Source organism: Nicotiana sylvestris, chromosome 1 (genome assembly GCF_000393655.2).
Source record: "Nicotiana sylvestris chromosome 1, ASM39365v2, whole genome shotgun sequence".
NCBI classification, from domain to species: domain Eukaryota; kingdom Viridiplantae; phylum Streptophyta; class Magnoliopsida; order Solanales; family Solanaceae; genus Nicotiana; species Nicotiana sylvestris.
In genome coordinates, this window is record NC_091057.1 from 179,159,998 (window position 1) to 179,178,809 (window position 18,812).

Here is an 18,812-nt window from a genome sequence, read left to right on the forward strand (position 1 = left end):
CCTTCTTCACACATCTGAAGAAGCTAAGGTCTTATAAATGCAGAATCAGAAGAGGAACTCAAAGAAATCCGAAAAACTTGAAGAAATCCCACAATCGGTCAGGTCGGAAACCTTAGTACCGAACCAAAACCATTGAACCAAATCCGACTGATACCATCGGACAAAAGCTCACATCAAGACGGATCAATTTCTATGCTCTGACACCATGTTAGACTCCATTATTGGAGTCGATTGAGAGAAATTAAAATTGAAAAAGGAAAACCTTAAGTCGGGCAACCGAAGAGAGAAGAGAGATATTTTCTTTTATTTCATGTCATCTATTTTTGTTCCAGAAGAATCTATGTATATATCTATTATATTTTGACTTTTGTTATAAATCTGGGCCAGATATCTAATAATAGACCTAAGTAATGTGTAAGTAAATAACTACTCTATTGGGCTCTTGTTTGAGACTTTAGGCAGCTCAACATGAGCGAATTAATCTGGACATTCGATTTGGTATTTTTTTCATTTAATGTTTTTATAGAAAAAAAAGTAACAACAAAAAAACATGTTTGGTCCAGGTACTTAGCATTTAGTTGTTTCTTTTTATCATTTCCCAAATGAGAAAACTACAAAGATAAACTTAAGACTTTTAATTTTAAGGCTATTAAATAAGAATTGAACTATATATCTAAATTCACAGTGGATGCCTATGGCACCCATCAAAGTGCCCTACTGTCTCTCTTCTTCTCCCGTCTAAGGCAATTTTTTCTCTATTAAATCCTTTTACTTTAAAGGGTTTTTTCATGAAAGAATTTTTTTATTTCTATTTTTATTTTTTGTAAAAGGAAGAGGTCGAATGTACCATTTCTTTTGGTAAATAAAATAAATTTTTATTACCAAATAGTGTTTTGTACCTGTAAGCACGTGATTTTTGCCCTATATGAGAATTACTCCCAAAAAATTCAAAAATAAAATAATTTTTCTTGGTGTGCAATTTTTGTGATATTTTGTGTAACTATTTGTATGTTTGTCTATGCATGTTTATTTGTTAAATTAATAAAAAATACAAAAATAGGCATCTTTTGCATTTTTAGCATTTAATGTCCAAATGAACAATTTTATGCTTAATTATTACTTAATTGTGCGTTAATTGTTATTGGAAGTTAATTTGCGCTTTTATAACTTAATTTAGTTCTTAATAATAATTTAAGTACTTTTATAATTTAGTTTTAGAAAAATAAAAGAAGAAAAGAGAACAAAAATACAAAGAAAAATCGGATTGGGCCACTTCTTCAATTTCAAACCACAGGCCCAAATAATTGCCCAACTTTCCCCATGACCCGGTCCGTTTCAAACCGGGTCGATCCGGTCCGCTCCATTAACCCAACACCCCTTCTTCATTTTTGTCCAACACAAAACAAAACCAAAAAAATAAAAAATAAAAAGTGAATTATCACTATTAATAGTTTTATTTTTTGTTATTTTTATATATAAAAAAAAAATCGAAAATATTTTATTTTATTTATTATTTTTATTTTAAAAAATATATATATATAGTAATTTCGGAAATGATTTTAAAAAAATAAAAAATAAAAAAATAAAAAAAAGTAAAAGAATGTAGAAAATTTAAAAAAAGTAAAAAGTTTTAAAAAATTTAAAAGTAAAATAAGGTTGGAATTAAAAAATAAATATAAAGGTATCTGAAAATTTAAAAAATTTAAAGTAATTGAAAGTAGCATTTTTAAAAGAAAAAGAAAAGATAGTGGTTTGTTTTTTAAAGAAAAGTTAAATAAAGTGAGATTCTCTTTTAAAAAAATAAAAAGTGGGATTTTAAATAAGATAAAGTAATTAAAGTTGGAATTTTAAAAATAAAAGTAAATAAAGGTGGGATTTCTTTTTCTAAAAAAATAAAAGCAATTTGTAAGTGGGATTTCTTTTAATTAAAAAAATAATAAAATAATAAAAAAACAAATCTGAAAATTTCGAAAATTTTGCTATAAATAGAAGAGAAAATTTAGGAAGAAGGGGTGGAAAAAAAAGAGGAAAAACTAGATAGAGAGAAGAAAAAAAGAGGGGGCGGAGTGAGAAGTATACACTCGATATACACTCTGGATACACAGAATATACAAGGACAGAATTCATTTTTGAGAGAGTAAAAAAGATAGAAACAAATTTTCTGAAATATTGAGAGCGGAAGAACAGAGTTCAAATCTAGAAAGAAAAAAATAAAGAGAGATTTCCGCACTATTTGTCTTCTCCATTTTTACTAGTTTTCTCCGTGTTGCTGGGATTTCTGGACTGAGGTGTTGAAGCTATTGTGTTGGGCTTTCTGCTGCTGTATGTTGTTGTGTTACATACTACTTTGCTGATCTTCTTCTTCTTGTACTGTCATTTCCAGGTACATATTTGTACACTCCCGGCTTGAAGCGAAATGAAATATTAATCAGGCTTTGTTCCTGTTGAATGCCTCCTGTTTAGATTTGTGTTTGAATATAATTTTCCTTTCTTTGTATAAAAATGTAGTCGGTTAATTAATGAGTAATGAGCTTGCATATGTATAACTTCTTCATCTAATAATTTTAGTTTAAATTAATCAAATACTAGTTAATTTGTTTTTGATATTATGGTGTGTCAATCTCATGTTCCAGTATTATTGAATAATAGAATATAGAATGAAAGCAATTTTTCTTTGTACAAACTCGATCGCAATTTTCCATTCACATTAGCCGTAAACTAATAACTAATAAGTTATTTTTTTTTCAGCATGTAATTAATTGAGAAATTTTCTTTTATTTTTAGAGACAAACTTAATAGAAGAAATGTAGTCACTATAAGTTTATCTTTAAAAATAAGAATGAGATGAGCCTCGCCAAATAAAAATACAAAATTGCGGGGCCCTCAGTAAATATTTGCTTTATATTGCTTAGACTTCGGGATGGACCGTTTAGCAAAATTCCACGGCCCTACCCAAAGTAGATGATACGCTAGTCGCTTTAGGCGCGCCTTTAATAATTTAATTTTCTTAAACTCGGGTGCACATTGATGTGACCCAAATCCAAATCTCAACGGAGTCAAAGTGTGTCGACGACCACGGGTACATTGATTGTAACGCGGTTCGAGATACATTTTCACAACGTTGCAATTCCTTGTAAAAAATAATAATAATAATTATGAAAGCGGTAAAAAGTTAAAATTTGCACATAAGTTCATATTTGTATTAAATCAGATAATCAAGCCAAATATGACAGTTGAGCGACCGTGCTAGAACCACGGAACTCGGGAATGCCTAACACCTTCTCCCGGGTTAACAGAATTCCTTATCCGGATTTCTGGTGCGCAGACTGTAATATGGAGTCATTCTTTTCCTCGATTCGGGATTAAAATTGGTGACTTGGGACACCCTAAATCTCCCAAGTGGCGACTCTGAAATAAATAAACAAATCCCGTTTCGATTGTCCTTTAATTGGAAAAAACTCCCTTGTACCCTCTCGGGTATGTAAAAAGGAGGTGTGACAGCTCTGGCGACTCTGCTAGGGATCAATGACCCAGAACCACTGGTTCAGGGTTAGAATTCGAGCTTAGAATAATTGTTATTATTTGGCTTTATTTATTATCTGATTTTATTATTATTTGTTTTAGCCTAAATGTGCAAAATGCTACTTTTACCGCTTTGATATTATTTGAACTGTATATAAACTGTGCCGAAACCCTTCTCTTCTTACCTCTGGGGATGTGCTTACTGGTTGAGACTCCCTATTCTGTTAGTGTCGTACCCTAAATAAAAGAGGCTCGGAAAGTTTCTAAGCCGGCTGGCCTTTTGGTTCCCGGAAAGGAGCTCCTTCCTCAGCTCGAGTTGTCCGCTCGGGTACACTGTCTAGAACACCGACCCAGGTTTTGAACATAGAATAACGTGACTTCATGCCGGATCCCTAGTAGGAACGCTTATTTGCATCACGTTGCATTTGACTTAGGGGACTCAACACAGGGGTTGGGTCCGTCTAGGACTAGCAACCTGATATGAAAAGACCATCCTGATGCATCCTATTTGTTTTCCGTGCATTTATTTTGTCTCGCTGACCGGTGTTTGAATATTATGAATATTGTGAAATCGAAAAATAGCGGTTAGGGAATTGATTGTTTATTTTTGAAAAAAACCAATACCCCAATACTGTCAAAACTCTGCAGAAATTTTGAGAAAATGAAAAAATGTCTTATTAGTTTATTTTATTAAAAGCAAGGGAAAAATAGAAAAAAAAAAAGTAGTGGCTTTGTCTTGTTTTTCAAAAAAAAAAACAAATTAGAAAAAAATAGTTTGACTTGCCATAAAAAAAAAAAAAAGAGTCTTGTTTTAAAATGGGTTTTTATTTATTTATTTGTTTATGTAAATGCCAAAATAAAAATAAAAATAATAAAATAAAATGAGTTGGGCGTTGAAAGTGGTTTTATTATTTGTTGCATATATATATATATATATATATATAAATCCAAAAAGTTTTTCTTTATTTCCAAAAAATGTATATATATCTTTATTTGTTGCAAAAATATTTGTCTTGCCAAAAAGTCTAGAAAAGTTTTTAGACTCCCAATTTTCAAAACAAAAAATCCAAAAATATTTTCCATTATTGACTTCTTTAGAAAGTCTTTTTAATTGTTAAAATATATATATATATATATATATATATAATAAAATAAAAAAAATCCGAAAATATTTCAAAAAATATTTTTTTTAGAAAGCATTTCTTTTAGTAAAGGTAAAATTCCAAAAATATTTTCTTTCTTCTTTAGAATAAGAGAAAACAAATGAAAATTCAGACAAAAAATATCTTCCTTTTACTTTTGCAATTCTCAAAGTTCAAATCAAAAGAAAAGGAATTCTTACAAGTCTTTCTTTCAAAAAGAAAATCAATCAAAAAAATACTTCCTTTCTTATTTTGAAGCAGTTCTTTCACAAATTCCAATTAAAAAAAATGTGTTAGTTCATTTACTTATTCATGATCTGCCCGAACTACGCGGGTTTGATTCTCACCGGATGTGAGATACGTAGGCAACTCTCATCGGGTCCAACCCCATCTTTTGCTAAAAAGCCAAAAACAATTAATTAATAATAATAATAATAAACAAATAATATGTCAAATATTGATTTTTGTCGTAAATAAGTCGGGTGATGTTGTTTTGCCATAAATAGCCGAATGTTCCCGAAAGGGACGCCGGAAGGCCGACTTTGCATAAATAGCCACCTTTGGGTCATGTTTAGGATTTTTGGTCTAGTCGACCCACACAGCCTTATAAATCTTCGTCCCCGAGGCGCTGAAGGGCCGTGTTTGCAACACCACGTTTTTATTGTAGTTTGGAAAAAAAGTCAGCGGTCAGGTGAATACCTTTGGGTTTTGTCAAAAATAAGCCAAGCCAGCTTCAGCCGCGTCTTAAACCGTTCTTGCCGAAATAGCCTTAGAGTATCTTTCAGTTGTCGAAAGGCTATTTTCGTAAAAGAACGGACAAGTTTGTAAAGTGTCATAAAATAATCCTCCTCGGCCTCAAAATTCATGTGAAATTTGGAAGGGGCCACATTTGCAAAAATAGCCGTTTGGTTGCATTTGACAAACGGGGAAAGGAAGCTAGCGTTTGTTTTTGAGTTTGTAAATCTTTTGATTAGAATATGCGGGTTGTTTGATTTTCAAGTTTGTAGGTCATCTTTAAACCTTTGAAACCCAGTTTGTTTTAATATGAAAATAAAAAAAATGTTGAGTATTGTTTATCTTTATTGGTCTGAACTACGCAAGGTCTGATTCATGCGTGGTCATGATACATAGGCAATCTCCATAAGATTCGACCACAACAAAAAAAAATGAAAAAAAAAGACAGAAAAAAGAGAATGAAAAAAAAATGAAAAAATGAAAAATGAAAAATAGAAAAAAAGAAAAATGAAAAAATTTGAAGAAAAAAAGAAAAGAAAAAAAGATGTTGTCAATAATGAGGACCGACTGAGTCCATTCTAACCTGTTTTGTTTTGAATCACAAAGTTAAGGTGGTTGGTTTGTGGTAAGCCGGACAATGACACCCAGAACATCGCGAAGAATCCTATTGGGAACTTGTTGACGGGTGATGATATTGAAGTTGGCAACGGTCTGGCAATACTGATGCAAAGCAAAATGGCTAAGATGCCAGTTTCGCTAAGTGGGAGGACGCTCCGTTCCTTGGTTAACAAGAAAGAAGCAGTTGGTGGCTTATTTTGTTGTCATTTCTGTTTGTTCGGATTATTAGGATTGTAATTCGGATTTTGTTTTGTGTCAATATCTTTCCGCTTATCTTTCCGTTTTGTCATAGCGGTTTGTTTAAGTTTTGTCCAGGTTGTTTAGGATTTTATTTCGTTTGTTTTGTTATTCAAACCATTTCACCGGTAGTCTAGCACAAAATCCAGTCTTTTATTATTTCCATTCATCTTTTTGTTTAGTCTTTTTATCATTTTGTTCAGCGCCGATTCTAGTGACATGACATGCGCACACAGTTTGGGCCTAATCTTTAAAGTTAATCATAAAACCCCGAAAAGGTGATCAGAACATTTAAAGGAAATAAGAACGGTTTGAGATTATTCGGAGCTCGAGTCATGTGGAACTGGGACAAGTAAAACATAAAGAAAACCGTTAAATGCAAGATTCGCCAAATTGACATAAGGGTCTTCATGATAATGAGAAGTGATAGTGTCACCCAACGGTACTTTAGAAATGGCAAATGAAAAAGCAAACGTGTGAATATAATTGTCAAGTCCAACATCATCGGAAGAGACTATAAATCTTTATTGTGTTGTTTGCACTTGGCATGTTTTGAAGACTGGAATGACGAAGGCATTTTGTTCTGCTACCTAAACACTTTACCCTTCGTTACCCCTTTTGAGCCTTATTTATTTTCCTTCATACCCCTCGTTCGGAATTAGTAGCAATGAATAGAAAACGCAAGCGCGGCAGGTAAACAAAAGAAAAAAAGGAGAAAGAAAAGAAAACAACACAACAAAAAAAAGGGGGAAAAGAAAAAAAAAGAAAAAAGAAAAATGATAACAAAAAAAAACAAAAAAAAACAAAAGAAAGTCAAATGAAAAAGAGGAATTGGGAACTACGTTTGACCTGATTCCTCAAAGAGGATACGTAGGCGCTTCACGGCTCGGTCATAGTTTTGAAACATGAAAAAAAAATCAATTAAAATATCCCCAAGCAAGAAACTGGGGCAAAGGTTGCGTTTGTGGTAAATAAATCTAATTCTGAAGGTTGTAACTAATAACCCAAAATTAATGCATTTTTGAGCCTTTAATACCCATTTTTTTTTCTAGCCCTATCCAAAACCCACATTACGGTCCAAAGAAAGACCTTCTGATCAGTCTTCAAAAGATGCCAAGTCAGACAAATGAAGAGTCTTACCGGCGAACATAACATTCTGTTCCACAGCAGAAAGGACTCTAATCTCCAACAGAAAGAGTCATACCAGAAACACTCCAAAATCCCCAGCTGGAGAGAGATATAAAACGAGAGAGTCTTATTGGTGAAAACCTTCACAGGCACCATAAGGCGATGAAAGCTGAGAGAAAACCAAAATGAGAGAGACTTGATAGTGAAAACCCTTTTGGGCACTACAAGTCGAATAAGATTGAGAATCATATGGGGAATTGCCAATTGAAGATCTTGAAAGATGATTGGCGGTAGAGGATAGGCCACATGCGTATGTCATGACCATTAGAGTCGGTATCTGCGTTTGATATATTTTTATTTATAGTTTCTTTTGTTAAAGAGTCATCTTTTCCTTTGTCTTTTATTTTGTTTCTTTTTATTTTTTTCCTTTCATAGGAAAATTCCCTAGTAGAGTCTGTTTGGTCGGAACCAGTGGGAAATGACTTCAAAATAGGCCATCAACTAGTACATCCAAGTGGTACAAGGAACAGGCGCAAAACCCGTGTCAAGAAGGGTATCCCCATCAAGATGAGATTGATAAAAGGGATGGGCCAGTGTCAGCAATTAATATCATCCCCAGCAAGTTTGATAGCATAATGGAACACAAAGCTGGGAAAGGAGAAAGAGGAAACCATCCCCAACAAGAGTGGCATGACCGCTTACCATGTTTTTAAACTAACAAATTTTTCTTTGATTTAGAAACAGGGAAAATGAACGTTATTGATGGCGGAAAGACAGGCCATAAAGAAAATCATCAAACCGGGGCAGAAAATTTTCTCATTGTGAAAATTTTCTCGAAGACAGGCGCCCACCTGAATAACGAGAGGAATACTTTTATGTCTTAGTATAGACAGGCGCCCACCTGAATAACGAGAGGAATACTTTTTGTCTGTGCATTTCATATTTCAGGCACCCACCTGTATAACAAGGGAATACATTTCATGTCTTTACCATTAGGCGCCCACCTGTATAACAAGGGAATACATTCCACGTCTGTTCCAATAGGAGACGCACTTCCTAAGCCTAGCCTTTACCAATAGGAGACGCACTTCCTAAGCCTAGCCTTTACCAATAGGAGACGCACTTCCTAAGTCTAGTTTTGCCAATAGGAGACGCACTTCCTAAGCTTTACCCATAGGAGACGCACTTCCTAAGTTATTTCACCCATAGGAGATGTATTTCCTCCTAAGTTTATTTTTACCCATAGGAGATGCATTTCCTCCTAAGTTTGTTTTAGTTTCACCCATAGGAGATGCATTTCCTCCTAAGTTTGTTTTAGTCCACCCATAGGAGATGCATTTCCTCCTAAGTTTGTTTTAGTCCACCCATAGGAGATGCATTTCCTCCTAAGTTTGTTTTAGTTTCACCCATAGGAGATGCATTTCCTCCTAAGTTTGTTTTAGTCCACCCATAGGAGATGCATTTCCTCCTAAGTTTGTTTTAGTTTCACCCATAGGAGATGCATTTCCTCCTAAGTTTGTTTTAGTCCACCCATAGGAGATGCATTTCCTCCTAAGTTTGTTTTAGTTCCACCCATAGGAGATGCATTTCCTCCTAAGTTTGTTTTGGTCCACCCATAGGAGATGCATTTCCTCCTAAGTTTGTTTTAGTTTCACCCTTAGGAGATGCATTTCCTCCTAAGTTTGTTTTTTACCCATAGGAGATGTATTTCCTCCTAAAGTTTATTTTTACCAATAGGAGACGCACATCCTAAGTTAAGTTTCACCAATAGGAGACGCACATCCTAAGATAAGTTTCACCATTAGGAGACGCACTTCCTAAGTCAATTTCACCAATAGGAGACGCACATCCTAAGTAAGTTCCACCAAGAGGAGACGCACATCCTAAGTTAGTTTCACCAAGAGGAGACGCACTTCCTAAGAAAAGTTTCACCAATAGGAGACGCACGTCCTAAGGAGACGCACTTCCTAAAAATAGTTTCACCAAGAGGAGACGCACATCCTAAGTTAGTTTCACCAACAGGAGACGCACATCCTAAGTTAGTTTCACCAACAGGAGACGCACATCCTAAGTTAAGTTTCACCAAGAGGAGACGCACTTCCTAAGTAAGTTTCACCAAGAGGAGACGCACATCCTAAGTCAGTTTCACCAATAGGAGACGCACATCCTAAGAATAGTTTCATCAATAGGAGACGCACTTCCTAAGAATAGTTTCACCAATAGGAGACGCACTTCCTAAGCTAAGTTTCACCAATAGGAGACGCACTTCCTAAGCTAAGTTTCACCAATAGGAGACGCACATCCTAAGGAGACGCACTTCCTAAGAATAGTTTCACCAAGAGGAGACGCACTTCCTAAGAATAGTTTCACCAAGAGGAGACGCACATCCTAAGTTAGTCCTAAGATAAGTTTCACCAAGAGGAGACGCACTTCCTAAGAATAGTTTCACCTATAGGAGACGCACTTCCTAAGAATAGTTTCACCAGTAGGAGACGCACTTCCTAAGCCAAGTTTTACCAATAGGAGACGCACTTCCTAAGAATAGTTTCACCAATAGGAGACGCACTTCCTAAGTTTAGTTGTACCAATAGGAGACGCACTTCCTAAGTTATTTCACCCAATAGGAGACGCACATCCTAAGTTATTTCACCCAATAGGAGACGCACTTCCTAAGTTAGTTTTACCCAATAGGAGACGCACTTCCTAAGAAAAGTTTCACCAATAGGAGACGCACTTCCTAAGTTTATTTCACCAATAGGAGACGCACTTCCTAAGTTTATTTCACCAACAGGAGACGCACTTCCTAAGTATAGTTGTACCCATAGGAGATGCACTTCCTAAGTAAGTTTTACCAATAGGAGATGCACTTCCTAAGTTTAGTTTTTCCCAATAGGAGACGCACTTCCTAAGTTTATTGTACCCAATAGGAGACGCACTTCCTAAGTTCAGTTTTACCATAGGAGACGCACTTCCTAAGTTCAGTTCTACCAATAGGAGACGCACTTCCTAAGTTCAGTTTTACCATAGGAGACGCACTTCCCAAGTTCAGTTCTACCAATAGGAGACGCACTTCCTAAGTTTATTGTACCCACAGGAGACGCACTTCCTAAGTTTATTGTACCCAATAGGAGACGCACTTCCTTAAAGTTTAGTTTTGCCCATAGGAGACGCACTTCCTAAGTTTACTTTTATCCCATAGGAGACGCACTTCCTAAATTAAGATTTCACGCATAGGAGACGCATTTCCTAAATTATTTTCATTCATAGGAGACGCACTTCCTAGTTCAAAATCATTAAGGTTTCACCCATAGGAGACGCACTTCCTAAGACTATTTAACCCCTAGGAGACGCACTTCCTAAGTTTAATTTCGTGCATAGGAAACGCACTTCCTGAATTAAGTTTACTTTAGGAGACGCACTTCCTAGTTTGGCTTTTTCAGGTTATACTTTTACTTTAGGAGATGCACTTCCTAGTTTGGCTTTTTCAGGTTATACTTTATTTCAGGAGACGCACTTCCGGAATTGAGATTTCACCCTTAGGAGATGCACTTCGTAGTTTGATTCATTTTGAGTTCGACCATAAGAAACACAATTCCTAGTCTAGTTCTTTGAAGTTTTCACCCTTAGGAGACGCACTTCCTAGTTTAGCTCATTCCGATTCAACTATAGAAGAAGCACTTTCTAGTTTGAGTCATTGAGGTTTTTTTAGCAGACACATTTGCTAGCAAGAGTTTTGGTTTTACTCGTAGGAGATGCACATCCTAGCCTAGTCTTTAGTTTACTCTCATCATTGCATCAGTAGTATAAATAGGTTACAATTTTGCTAACGACTCACAAATCTTCCCAGTGCAAACTGGGTTAGGAAATTCTCGTTTGTTTTGTTTGTTTTGGTTGTAGGATCCCACCTGGAGAATAGAGGTTGTTAAATTCAAGATGATGAAGCCAGGCGCCTGCCCATAATAACAGAAGAATACATTCCAGTCTTTACTTTTCAAGTGTTGAAGTTGGGAGCCCGCCCAGATAACAGAGGCATACATTTCAGTCTTTAATTTTCAAGTAGTGAAGTTGGGAGTCCGCCCAGATAACAGAGGCATACATTCCAGTCTTTACTTTTCAAGTGTTGAAGTTGGGAGCCCGCCCAGATAACAGAGGCATACATTCCAGTCTTTACTTTTCAAGTGTTGAAGTTGGGAGCCCGCCCATAATAACAGAGGCATACATTTCAAGATCAAGTCAGAAGACAATAAAACAGAGGGTTACAACAAGAATCTCCAACAGGAAACAATAAAATCTCAGCACCGGAAACAGAAGGTTGCAACAAGAGGTCCCAGCACAAATTCAGGCGCATGACTCAAAAGGAAGAAAAGACGCGTCTTGAAAGAAGCAGCTGGTGAACATTAAATCATGCCCAGCATAACAAGTCTGATGAAGAAAGTCGTACCCACCAGAGGAACCGCCAAAAGCTTAATGAAGAAAGCCATGTCCCCAGCGGACCGAGCAAAATGATGAAAACTGGTATTCAAAAAAGCAAAAGGCCAGTATCACGCCCAAATTCAAGAAAGAAAAGCACCGGAGGAAACACAAGCCGACAAGAAAGCAAGGCAACAAGAACAAATTTTAGTCTAGCCTAGCTTCTTGTTTTCTTTTAAGCACGGTGTAACAAGGAGATCGGTAAGCAGTGATAACAGCATGCAACAACAGTAACATTGCAGTCCCACGGTAGTCCCAGCTACCAAAGCTTCCCGAACTACATTGACCTGATTCCTGTTTAGCCCAGGATATGTAGGAAACCTTTGAAGCAAAGGTTCGGTCAAATCTTTTTCAAAATAAAAAAATAAAAAAAATGCTTCACACGGAGTACTCGGATGGGCAAAAATCGCTCGCTTTATCTTTGCACGAAAACCATTCGTGTCTTCGGGCAAAGAGGGGCAGCTGTAAGCACATGATTTTTGCCCTATATGAGAATTACTCCCAAAAAATTCAAAAATAAAATAATTTTTCTTGGTGTGCAATTTTTGTGATATTTTGTGTAACTATTTGTATGTTTGTCTATGCATGTTTATTTGTTAAATTAATAAAAAAATACAAAAATAGGCATCTTTTGCATTTTTAGCATTTAATGTCCAAATGAACAATTTTATGCTTAATTATTACTTAATTGTGCGTTAATTGTTATTGGAAGTTAATTTGCGCTTTTATAACTTAATTTAGTTCTTAATAATAATTTAAGTACTTTTATAATTTAGTTTTAGAAAAATAAAAGAAGAAAAGAGAACAAAAATACAAAGAAAAATCGGATTGGGCCACTTCTTCAATTTCAAACCACAGGCCCAAATAATTGCCCAACTTTCCCCATGACCCGGTCCGTTTCAAACCGGGTCGATCCGGTCCGCTCCATTAACCCAACACCCCTTCTTCATTTTTGTCCAACACAAAACAAAACCAAAAAATAAAAAATAAAAAGTGAATTATCACTATTAATAGTTTTATTTTTTGTTGTTTTTATATATATAAAAAAAATCCGAAAATTTTTATTTTAAAAAATATATATATATAGTAATTTCGGAAATGATTTTAAAAAAATAAAAAATAAAAAAATAAAAAAAGTAAAAGAATGTAGAAAATTTAAAAAAAGTAAAAAGTTTTAAAAAATTTAAAAGTAAAATAAGGTTGGAATTAAAAAATAAATATAAAGGTATCTGAAAATTTAAAAAATTTAAAGTAATTGAAAGTAGCATTTTTAAAAGAAAAAGAAAAGATAGTGGTTTGTTTTTTAAAGAAAAGTTAAATAAAGTGAGATTCTCTTTTAAAAAAATAAAAAGTGGGATTTTAAATAAGATAAAGTAATTAAAGTTGGAATTTTAAAAATAAAAGTAAATAAAGGTGGGATTTCTTTTTCTAAAAAAATAAAAGCAATTTGTAAGTGGGATTTCTTTTAATTAAAAAAATAATAAAATAATAAAAAACAAATCTGAAAATTTCGAAAATTTTGCTATAAATAGAAGAGAAAATTTAGGAAGAAGGGTGGAAAAAAAGAGAGGAAAAACTAGATAGAGAGAAGAAAAAAAGAGGGGGCGGAGTGAGAAGTATACACTCGATATACACTCTGGATACACAGAATATACAAGGACAAAATTCATTTTTGAGAGAGTAAAAAAGATAGAAACAAATTTTCTGAAATATTGAGAGCGGAAGAACACCATAGAGAGTTCAAATCTAGAAAGAAAAAAATAAAGAGAGATTTCCGCACTATTTGTCTTCTCCATTTTTACTAGTTTTCTCCGTGTTGCTGGGATTTCTGGACTGAGGTGTTGAAGCTATTGTGTTGGGCTTTCTGCTGCTGTATGTTGTTGTGTTACATACTACTTTGCTGATCTTCTTCTTCTTGTACTGTCATTTCCAGGTACACATTTGTACACTCTCGGCTTGAAGCGAAATGAAATATTAATCAGGCTTTGTTCCTGTTGAATCCCTCCTGTTTAGATTTGTGTTTGAATATAATTTTCCTTTCTTTGTATAAAAATGTAGTCGATTAATTAATGAGTAATGAGCTTGCATATGTATAACTTCTTCATCTAATAATTTTAGTTTAAATTAATCAAATACTAATTAATTTGTTTTTGATATTATGGTGTGTCAATCTCATGTTCCAGTATTATTGAATAATAGAATATAGAATGAAAACAATTTTTCTTTGTACAAACTCGATCGCAATTTACCATTCACATTAGCCTTAAACTAATAACTAATAAGTTATTTTTTTTCAGCATGTAATTAATTGAGAAATTTTCTTTTATTTTTAGAGACAAACTTAATAGAAGAAATGTAGTCACTATAGGTTTATCTTTAAAAATAAGAATGAGATGAGCCTCGCCAAATAAAAATACAAAATTGCGGGGCCCTCAGTAAATATTTGCTTTATATTGCTTAGACTTCGGGATGGACCGTTTAGCAAAATTCCACGGCCCTACCCAAAGTAGATGATACGCTAGTCGCTTTAGGCGCGCCTTTAATAATTTAATTTTCTTAAACTCGGGTGCACATTGATGTGACCCAAATCCAAATCTCAACGGAGTCAAAGTGTGTCGACGACCACGGGTACATTGATTGTAACGCGGTTCGAGATACATTTTCACAACGTTGCAATTCCTTGTAAAAAATAATAATAATAATTATGAAAGCGGTAAAAAGTTAAAATTTGCACATAAGTTCATATTTGTATTAAATCAGATAATCAAGCCAAATATGACAGTTGAGCGACCGTGCTAGAACCACGGAACTCGGGAATGCCTAACACCTTCTCCCGGGTTAACAGAATTCCTTATCCGGATTTCTGGTGCGCAGATTGTAATATGGAGTCATTCTTTTCCTCGATTCGGGATTAAAATTGGTGACTTGGGACACCCTAAATCTCCCAAGTGGCGACTCTGAAATAAATAAACAAATCCCGTTTCGATTGTCATTTAATTGGAAAAAACTCCCTTGTACCCTCGCGGGTATGTAAAAAGGAGGTGTGACAGTACCGGAAAGAAAAAAACATTATAGATGCATCTTCAATCTGCAACACATCATCGCAATAGCTACTCAACATTCAGCTAGCTAGCTACCTATTACATATCGCATTCCTAAGGATAATAATTCAATTGAGCAAGTCGTCTTACTAGCCTCTTCTGTAGGGAGCCTCTTAAAAAAACCTCCTGAATGATTCTTCTAATAATGGTTCTCGCATTAGTTTGCTTGTTTTGAAAAACTCTTTGATTCCTTTCAAACCAAATGTGATAAACACAGGCTGTCAAGACTATCCTATACACTTTTGCAGTTGCATTTCTGCCTCTAGCATGGTTTAATGCCCATCTTAGTTCCTCTTTCCACTCCAGAGCCTGCCTCATGATTCTCTGCCATTGTAGGAGCTTTTCCTATACTTGAGCATAGATACTACAGTAAAAAAATAAGTGGGATATGCTTTCAACTCCTATGCTGCACAACAGACATTCTTGATTTCTGATGATTCGCATTGCAGTAGCCTATCTCTTGTATATAACCTCTCATGAGCAGCCAATCTTAGTTTAAAGATCCATTTTGGTTGACCATAATTATTGCAAACTATTCTTCTCCACTGCACCTTAGGAAAGTTACCTCTCAAACGAAGATACACATTTCTTATGGAAAACTCAGACATACTATGTAACTCAGCTTCCCCTATACCAACCTGTTCTAAGCAAGTCTTCGCCTTAAGTATTTTATGCACCACCCACGAAGACTGTTTGGCTATCATTCCCCACACTTGCACCTCTTTGATATAGTAGCTATGCACCCATTTGACCTATTGTGTGTGCAAAATTTTAGGTCATTCGGACGAGATTTCATAGACTTTTTGATCGAAAGCATAATTTAAGAGTTCTTGGAATTCTTAGGCTTGAATCCTATGTTAAATTGGTGATTGATATTGTTGTGAGCGTTCCGAAGTTTTGAGCAAGATTGATTGATGTCATGGGATGTGTTGGTATAATTGGTTTGAAGTTCTGGGAGTTTCGGGTAGGCTCCGGGATGTTTTAGGTCAAAAATCATAGCTATAGCAGGTCCAGAAGGGTTTCAGGCCTCGGAACCCACCCGCGCGGTCCACACAAAAAGAAGTGCGGCCGCGGTATGTGTTGTGCGGACCGCACAAAATGCTGTGCGGCCGCGGTGAGGAAACATTTCACTGGTCCTATTTCGGAAGCTCATATCTTTTGATCTATAAGGAATTTTGAGATGATTCAAAAACGATAGTTGTAGCCCTTTATGTCTAGTTTTTAGAAAGGTAAGGATATCTCAATTTGGACATCTGTAGCGAAAGTTATTGCCAAAATACTAAAGCATGTCACTGCAGAGGAAAGCCTGTGCGGCCGCGATCATTTTTGCGCGGACCGCGGCCGATTTTGTGCGGTCCACGGATGTGAAAATCTGTGGGGTACTCTATAAATACGATGTTTTGAATTTTTATTTGATATTTTGACCTAGAGAACTCGGATTTTGGCGATTTTTCGAAGGTTTTTCAAGAAATTCGTCGGGGTAAGTGATTCTAACTCAGATTTGGCTAGAGTACATGAATCTATCATTGAAGTCATCATTTAATTCGTGATTTGGGATGTAATTTGGGAAGAAAATTGTAGAATCTTTCAAAAATGTAAAATGATGATTTGAAAGACCAAATGGTATCGGAATTGGATAATTTTTATATGGTTAGACTCGTGAGAGTATAAGGATTCTAGTTTTGTGAATTTTGTTAAATTCTGAGATGTGGGCCCGGGGGTCGGATTTGACCAATTTCTAGAATTTTGTGGTAATTCGATTGTTTTCGCTTGGGCTTTGTTCTCTTAGCATATTGTGATGTATTCGTTCTGATTTTGGATAGATTCGACATGTGTGGATGCCGATTCGAGGGGCAAAGGCATCGCGAGTTAGAGATTTAGCCGGTTCGAGGTGAGTAATGATTGTAAATGATGCTCTGAGGGTTTGAAACCCCGGATTGCACATCATAGTGCTATATTAAGGTGAGGCACACGCTTGATGACGAGCGTGGGGTCGTGTACTATTGGGGATTGTGACTTGGTCCGTCCCCACTGATGATTTTACCTCGTATTTGACTGAAACTTATATGTTATCATCATGATTTGGGCTGATTGCCATATTTGGGCTTCGTGCCAACTATTTGAACCCTTCGGGGATTTTTATTATTATTTTCTCACTGTTTTGACTTATTAATTGAACTCAATCATGTTATTTTTCACTGTTTTACTACTTAGCCATTTTTACTCCGTTGTGGGACTTAAATGATATTTTAAATGATGTTTTGGGCTGAGAAATATTGTTTTACTAAAGCCTGAGGGGCTTATGAGTATTTTTGACTGAGTAAGGCCGAGGGCCTAGTTGTAAGGAAACACTGATACTGATTTGAGGTCGAGTGCCTGAGATATGTACGCCACGAGGTGGCTTGTTGATATTGTTTATGAGGCTGAGGGCCTGAGATATATACTCCACGAGGTGGCTTGATTGATATGAGGCCGAGGGCCTAGTTTTGATGCCACGAGATTGCTTGATATTGCGCTTGGGCCGTAAGGGGCCCCTCCCGGAGTCTGTACACCCCCAGTGAGTGCGGGTACCCATTGTGATGTGAGATTGAGCCCAAGGGGCTGATATTGTTCTGAGATTGAGCCCGAGGGGATGGTACTGTTCTGAGATGTTGCCCGAGGGGCGGTTGTTGTTGATACTGTGCCCGAGGGGCAAACTTTTACTTGTTATTTACTTGTTAATTACTTGTTTTACCTGCTGAAAAAGGGATTTTTACGTGATTCTTCACTGATTTACTGAATTTAAGTGATTTTATTGCTTCAGTATAGAATGCCTTGTGTTTTACGTGTTTTCTTACTTTCAGTCATTATTTATATTTATTACTCACTAAGTCGGAGTACTCACATTACTCCCTGCATCGTGTGTACAGATTCAGGCGTAGCAGGTCCCGCTCCTAAGTGCTGATCCTTCCAGTCCAGGCGGTGTTTCGGAGACTACGAGGTAGCTGTTGGCGTCCGCAGCCCCCGTGTCTCCCTTATCTCACTATTTCTATGTTTTTCAAACAGTTGTACCAGATATCGTATTTAGTAGACTTGTATCAGGATCCTTAGTTGCTCATGACTTGTGACACCCCGGTTAGGGTTGTGTTGGATTGGGTTTCCGTTTTGTTATCTCTATTTTTGCTAAATATTGCTATTAAATCATGTTTAAAGTATTTTTATGTTATTTAACTGCTTAAAAGGGTGAATTATGTTCAATTGGCTGGCCTTGTCTTCACGAGAGGCTCCATCACGACCGGGTTCGGGGTTAGGGTCGTGACATAAGTCCACCAGCAACTTTAGGATAAGAAATTTTATCCCATGCAAGTAATGCTCTCTTTGTAATCTCCACACTTAAAGACCATAAAAAGATTCTATAGGTGGCTTCAATCATTTTCACAACCTTAGCAGGTAGTACAAAGACTTGTGACCAAAAGATTTGTATAGAGAAAAGGACATTCTTGATTAATTGGCTCTCCCTGCATATGAAAGAAACTTAGCCGTCCATATGGTTATCCGTCCCAACATTTTCTCACTTAAAGGTTGACACTGCATAACTGAGATTCTTTTAGTACTCAATGGGACTCCCAGGTATCTAAAGGGCATTTCTCCCTTAGGGAAACCAAGCAGCTCCATGATCTCAGTTTGAGTATTGTTTGCAACTAATTTTCAACATATGAAAAATAAACTGCAATTACAAGATAAGAGAAAAATATTTTTACTAATCAATTGTGGGTACAATTCTGTTTCTCCTTTAATTCTTCTCTTCTAATTATCTCCATGATTCGAGGGCTGAAGTCGCGTATTTCTCGAATGTAGGATAATGCAGACCTCCTGGGAA